Genomic DNA, 7,536 nt, shown 5'->3' on the forward strand with positions numbered 1-7,536 from the left:
GCTCAAGTGATCCTCCTGCCTCAGCCTCCCACGTAGCTGGGACCACAGGCACAAGCCACCACACCCAGCTAATTTTTGTACTTTTTGTAGAGACAGGGTTTTGCCATGTTGCCCAGACTGGTCTTGAACTGGGCTCAAGCAATCCTCCCACTTTGGCCTCTGAAAGGGCAGGGATTACAGGCATGAGCCACTATGCCTAGCCTTATTTTTTGGAGACAGGGTCTTGCTTTGTCCCTCAGGCTTAAGTGCAGTGATGGCTCAATGCACCCTCGACCTCCTGGGCTCAAGCAGTCCTCAGCCTCCCAGGTAGCTGGGATCACAGGTATGCACCACCACACCTAGCTAACTTTTTATAGAGATAGGGTCTCACTTTGTTGCCCAGGCTGGTCTTAAACTCATGGGCTCAAGTAGTCCGCTTGCCTTGGCCTCCCAAAGTGCTGGGATTACAGGTTTGAGCCACTACACCCAGCCAAAAAGTTTTTCTCTCCTCAGAGAGCTCTGCTTGTTAGAAACTTCTACCTGAGAATAAGGAAACCTGTCTCTCTGTATCATGCAAATGGAATAAAATGGAAACACAACTCTTGTTTTCCAGTACAGAACCTCTAGCTGCTCGGGTGGACTGTCTATCCTTCCCTGAAGTGCTGCACCCCTCTGTGTTGTTCATCAGGCCATGTGTCCTTATAATGGGCCTTTCTATTGGTAGATAAAAACTTCCCTCTCCTGTTCACTCAGCTGCTACCCAAGTATCCTGTGATACCAATCTTAATAGTAGAAGATCTGTCAAGTCTCCACTGCCTCCTTCCTATCTGCCTTACAGCCTGTGGTAGTTGCTGAAGAACTTTAATTACAGTGTCAGTGTTCAGGGACAGTCCCAACTCTCTTCATGTGAGGATTGCAGAAATGGGCTTGGATCATATACAGACAGCGTCGTGAGGCATTACTGAAGAACAGTAAGTTCTGTCACAGAAGATGTCAACTAATATAGGCATTTTCTTTGCCATACCCCAAGAGCAGGAGCTGATTCCTGTACAGGTAGGATATAGCTGGCCAGTGATCTCTTTAAATGTAATTTCTGTCTGCCACATTTTAAATTACAGGTTTTTGCATCAGGAAACTGTTGGGTCAGATTATTTGGTGCCTTGGAAAGGGCATTAGATGCATAGTGAGAAGACCCTGGTTTAATCTGACATTCCACCCGCTAGCTGTAGAAGCTTGAGCAAGTTAATTAATCTCTGAGTCTGTATACCCATCTGCAAAATGAGGATAATGCTTATCTTATAGAGTGTTGTGAAAGCAATGAAGATTGTGTGAAAGGGTTTCATAAACTGACAAGCACTGCACAAATGTAAGGTCTCCTAAGGAAAACCTTTTCAAAATTCAAAATCTATATGAACAAAGATACTTACTCATGTTAGGTGGAATGTTTTACAGCCATTAAAAATCACAAAAGAAAATGTATTGAAAAAATACAATTTAACATGGTGAATTTGCAATTACAACAGTGTAAAAGCTGTGTACATAGACTAGAATATGGAAAAAAATGAATTACAGGGCAGTGGAATTGAGTGACTTTTTCTTTAAAGCCTCTTAGGTATATTAGGTGTACTCAGTTTAGTTCAATAAACTTTTATTGAGCTCTCACTCTCCCAAGCCCCGTGCTAGATTCTATGGGTGCTGAGACAAATAGGACATACTCCCTCATCTCAGGGGCTCCCATTCTGTACAGTCTTGTCAAAGTTTACTGTGTAAATGAATCACTGGGGAGCATATTAAAAATTCACATTATCCTACTCTCACCAGAAACTACCACACCTCTCAACTTTTATCTCTTTTCCTCACTCCATTTCTCCCCAGCACTTCTCCTATGTTTGCTTCTTTCTATGCAAGTGTTAATCTCCCACTCTGGTTCTTTCTATGCCTAGTACTGTATCAACATCCAGGTGCTTCCCCTTCCTTTCTCCACCCCATCCCCCAGCCCGATATGTCAATTGTATTGAAAACAACAACTTACATCTAGTTTACTAAGTACAAACTTGTGCTGGTTAATGTTTCTCAAAAAGTAGGAGTGGGCTGTTTGTTGATCAACAATCTTTTTTTTTAATCCGATACGGAAATTTTGGTGTCAAGTTTCACTATCACTTAGTTCCTGATTGATTTTCTTCTGATGGGTTAGTAGCCCTCGACAGAAAAGTTTAAAAGTCCTCTGCTCAGGTACCTGTCTTGCTGATAGAGCTGGGGTTACCCTGCACCCTGACTCAACATTGCTTGTCTCCACATGCCTGTAAATGGACTTGGGTGGCTTTCTCAGGCTATACACCTGTCACTTCTTAGTCACCCAGAATCAAAACATTAACAGCTCTGGTCACATTGTCTGAACCTATGAGGCTTTATTTCAAGAGTGGTGACACTCCAAAATGCAGCTAGAATTTCCGCATTTTCACGTGTTAGTGTTGAAATTATTTTTCAGGAAACCAAGGGTTGGACAATGGCTTCCAGACTTTCTCCTTTCGTTATGCTCCTTCAGCACTTTATGCAAATACTGGTTGTCTTATGCTGCCATTCGTCTCTGCCAGAATGTGAGCTCCACGACAGCAGGGATAAGAATGCATTCATTTTTGTATCTGCAGTGCCTTGGAGAGTGTCTGACACATACTGGGCACTCATTGAAAAACTGCCAAATGAATCATAAAGGTGACCAAAAACAGGGCGCGGGGGTATTTATGTGTCTGAAATAGCTTATGAATTTTTAAACTATCCCTTTCAGTACAAATCTGCCTGGAGCTGTTTCCTGAACACAGGACCAAAAGGCAGGAATCAAAAGTAATAATGAGTTTAGTTATCTGTCTGTTACTGAAGGTGACTTCTAGGGCATCCTCCTGGCATTGCTTCTGGAATACAGTGACTTAGACTTCTTCTGAAGAACATCTCTATGCTGTTCATCATATCGCCAGCACCTAGCCCTGTGCCTGTGCATAGCAAATGCTCAGTAAGTATTGTTGAATGAATGTATTAAATTGAGAAGAAATTCAGAAACTAGTCCCAAACGAACTTAGTTGCTCAGATTTTCAGTTAGTGGTTTTCCCCACCTTGCTCTCTTAATCTAGACAATTTTACTGCCTCCAAATTGAAGGTAGCTATTATTTGTCATCTAATTTAACAAATGTTAACGTCTGTTCTGTGCCTATCTATGGGGTACCCAAAATTAAACCTAATCTCATACAGTTTCAGTCCCCATACAGTTGGTTCATAATTCTCAGTGCTCCCACGGTCCTTTGAACATACTTCTTACAACATTGCCCAAATACTACTGGAGATATCTGCCTATTTCTCTCCCCAGAAAGACCCTGAAATTCTGAAGAACCTAGTCTTATCTTGGTATTCCTATGCTGAACTTGAAGCAGTAGGTTCTCAAGAAAATCCCTACTGATACTTGACTAACATATACACAAATAACCATTCCCTAGTAACATGTATTTGAATAGAAATATATTTTGTATTTGAATAGAAAGAAACATATGCTTTTCTAAGTATATTCCTAATTTAAAGGGATACTAAGAAACAAGATTGGTTTTTGTGTCTATTAAACATCTTCCAAGGTGTCTACTTAGTTATTAAACCTGTCCTTTTTCTGACAATTCCCCTACCCCTGTCCTGGCCAGTGGGTCCCTAGCAGACATCCTGGGGACCAGGGCTTCCTTTGCTGATTGGTCTAGGGGTGGACACCTGATCGCAAATAGACCAGTTTCATTTTCTCTTGAGAAATTGGGGTTGAGGACACTAGAGAGTCTGGACTGGTTGCTTGAGCCAGGAACATATAAACTTAGGAGCCGGTGGGTAACCATGTACCCAGAGAGACAGAGAAAGCAGTCTTCAAAGAGAAAGAAATGAAGGCGCAATGTTCAGAGATGAGGGAGACATACAAAATGGATGCCTGGTTTTTGCCATGTTTATTCCCTGGCTGCTACTCTTTCTGAGGCCAGATTATTCAACTTTTCCATGGGTTCCATGGGAGATAACTCACTTTCTTATCATCTCCATTTGATCTTGAGTGAGTTTGAAATGGGTATCTGCTTTGACAACTAAAAGAAGTCATATTAATATACTGTGTGACTTACAGAAGGAATTCTCATTACTTTTGAAGTCTCATTACCTTATAATCACATCTACATATCCCAGAATATATGTCAATCAGGAATTACTTAGATGGGGAATTCCTGATAAAGTAAGATGCAGGGGAGGGTAAGTGGCTTCTTTGCTTTTCAAATTTCTTAATAGTCTAAGTCACAAAAACAGAAAGCAAATAAATGGAGGCTTATTTACAGAGGGGATTGGACATGTCAGACCTTTTTTGGAACTACAAAATTGGATTTAAAAGATTTTGAAGAACCAACACATTTGGCAGTTTCCCAAACCATCTATTTTTGAAGATTCTGCTTTCCAGAACTGTATTAAGAATGGCCCTTGTCATGGGCTTTAGCTGTGTTTCCAACTAGCCAAAACTAAAAACTGAAAGAGACTAAATAAGTATGTGTGCATGTAGAGAAGCCCAGGCCCTGCAAGTGGACTGACCATAAACAATGATGGTCAAATCTATGAAAATAAGATAAAGATCTCGCTCTTCAGAAATAGTGCTAGATGTGTTCAGTGCTTTGTATACCACACTCTTTCATCCCTGGTATGCCACACCGTGAATTTAGTGTTCACTTAAAATAATCATTTTGAAAACATGCGTGGAAAATACAGAGGAACTGTGAACTGCTAAAATCATTATCTGGTTCAGGAAAGTTTCAGAGGAAAATCTTGGGGCTTTTTCCTAGAATGTTATGAAAATACTGTTATACTGATTGCTGCCAACATATTTTCTAACTGTTCTAGGAAAAGAAAAAACAACAGTTTCCAGCTTTTACTCTTGGTTGACACTGGACCTTGGAGATGCTTGCAGGTAATTGGACTGCATCTACTTTCCTTTTTTGGTTTTTAGCTCTTACTCTTGGTTGACACTGGACCTTGGAGATGCTTGCAGGTAATTTGACTGCATCTACTTTCCTTTTTTGGTTAATTGTGTTAAATGTGCCTCATAACTTCTATTCCCAGTGAGGCTGTCATTTAGAAGGGGTGGGTGGGGGCTGAGGGGAAGCTGTTTTAATTCTGGCTTTTGTTTCAGTCACTAAATGTAATGCCACATGATTGTTGACCCAACAATAATCCAGTTAAAAAACAGTCTTCAGAGTTACTACATCATCAGAATTAACCCTGATTACATCAAATTATGTTGAAACAGACCACAGCTGTTTGCCCTGTTGAAGCAACTGCTTGAGAGCTCCTCCGGAAGATACATCTGGGTGTCACTAAGATACATTTTGGGTTTAATTTTGTTTCTCAACACAAATGTAGGAGGGAAACAAACCCTGTTCTGCTGGGGTGCTTGGTGGGAGCTGAAAACCTTGTGATTCTCCCGCAGTCAAAAGTCATCTCAATTACCAAAGAGAAGGGAACCTGAGATCTTTTGTTTCAGTTTTCTATAGGAAGGATGTAAGAGGGAGGAAATTCAAATCTGTTGAGTATTGCTCTTGCCAGCAAAAAGAAGTGGAACTGACTAGTGAGAGGGTGGTGGGATTTTCTTTGGTGGCTGTATGCAGTGGTGTCAACCCAGGAGAGTAGACTGTTCAATTGTGAAGAATTTTGCAAGACGGTTCTTAAAATATAATATCGTTAAAATTAAGTTGTAATTAAAAAAATGGGAAATAAGCATTGGAAAAGATGTGGACAGATTGGAACCCACATACATTGCTGATGGGAATGTAAAATGGTGTAGCCACTGTGGAAAAAATTCAGCAGTTCCTTAAAAAGTTAAACAGTGTCACCATATGACTCAGCATTTTCACTCCTAGATAGATACCTAGATTGAAAACATATGTCCACATAAAAACTTGTACAGGAATGATCGCAACAGCATTATTCATAATAGCCAAAAAGCGGAAACAACAGTAATGTTCATCAGTTGATGAATGGATAAAATGCGGCGTATAAAGAACTGTTAAGTGCTTCAACATGGATGAACCTTGAAAACATTATACAAAGCCAAAGAAGTTAGACACACGAGGTCACATATTGTACGAATATGGTTATTTGAAATGTCTAGAATTGGCAAATCCATAGAGACAAAAAGTAGGTTAGTGGTTGCCAGAGGATGGGATTAGAGGAATGGGGAGTTAATGCTAACGGATATGGTGTTTCTTTTGGGGTAATGAAAATGTTCTGGAATTAGATAGCTGTGATGGTTGTCAAAGTTGATGAATATATTAGAAACCATGAATTATAAACTTTAACATGGTGATTTTTGTGATATGTGAATATCTTAATTAAAAAATTAAGTTATATAAACTTACAATTAAATAAGTTATATTTAAAAGAAAGGTAGTAACTACCCCAAACCCATCACTTGGCTAATTACTTTACATTTTACTATCATGTTCTTGGTATTATTTATGTCTATTGTGTCTTTATGTTGGAAATACTAAATAATGGTGTATTACTGTGTGTCTCTTAACTCTGTATTCGAGGACATTCACTTGATAGCTTAAAACTGGCCATGGCTGGCAGAGTATTTATGCCACAACAGTTGGTATATACTGTAAATCAAGGCACCCACCAACACCACCAGGGAGCCAATTTAAAAATATTTGCCAGCACATCACTGGCTGTATTGTCGGACAGTCATCTTGAGTAATTCTGGTAGAATTACATAGTTAGATGAGATGAAATCCTGAGGCCTCTAGGTCTCCAACAAAACAAAGACTAGCAAGCCTGCACAGTTACTATGCAATTCATCAGGTGCAGAAGGAAATGACATTTCTGGTCATCTGTTGAATAAAGTCACTTTGAATTCAAGGGACATGGTTTTCTCTAGCTTCACTAATGTTGCATCTGGTACAAGGGGTTGAGTGCTAAAGCCCCTGTAGGATTGTCACAGTGAAGTCAGATAACAGAGTAACCACAAAGAGATTTAATTCTGTAATCCCACAAAGGAGGACATCTAAAGAGTGTACAACAGTGTCAGAGTTTGGAAACCAAGGGTTGACAAAGTTGGCTCTCTGGAATCTGGGGGTAGCAGTTAAAAGGTTAAAGGAGTCATTGTTTTTTGAAACTATCCAAGAGTTACAGCCATCTTTTTTTTTTTTTTTTTTTTTTTAAGAATTTGGGGAATCTTATTTTCTTACATGTTTCTGGAATTTTTCATTTTTTAAAAAATGTATTTTTAAGTTCCAGGGTACATGTGCAGGATGTGCAGGTTTGTTATATACGTAAATGTGTGCTATGGTGGTGTGCTGCACCTATCAACCCATGATCAAGGTATGAAGCTCAGCAAGCATTAGCTATTTTTCCTAATGCTCTCCCTCCCTCTCCCAACCCCTCCCAACCGCCCCACACAGGTCCCAGTGTGTGTTTCTGTCCTTGTGTCCTTGTGTTCTCATTGTTCAGCTCCCACTTACAAGTGAGAACATGCAGTGTTTGGTTTTCTATTCCTGTGTTAGT

The 7,536-nt window shown here is 39.9% G+C and overlaps 1 long non-coding RNA gene across 1 annotated transcript; it reads left to right on the plus strand.

Moving 5' to 3' along the window:
• The first annotated feature begins 392 nt into the window (after positions 1-392).
• Positions 393-6,384, plus strand: LOC116269712. The gene is made up of 2 exons (XR_004177430.1): positions 393-4,942; positions 5,165-6,384. It is a non-coding gene; the product is annotated as an uncharacterized LOC116269712 (long non-coding RNA).
• Positions 6,385-7,536: the final 1,152 nt, after the last annotated feature.

This window comes from Papio anubis, chromosome 12, assembly GCF_008728515.1.
Source record: "Papio anubis isolate 15944 chromosome 12, Panubis1.0, whole genome shotgun sequence".
Taxonomy (NCBI): domain Eukaryota; kingdom Metazoa; phylum Chordata; class Mammalia; order Primates; family Cercopithecidae; genus Papio; species Papio anubis.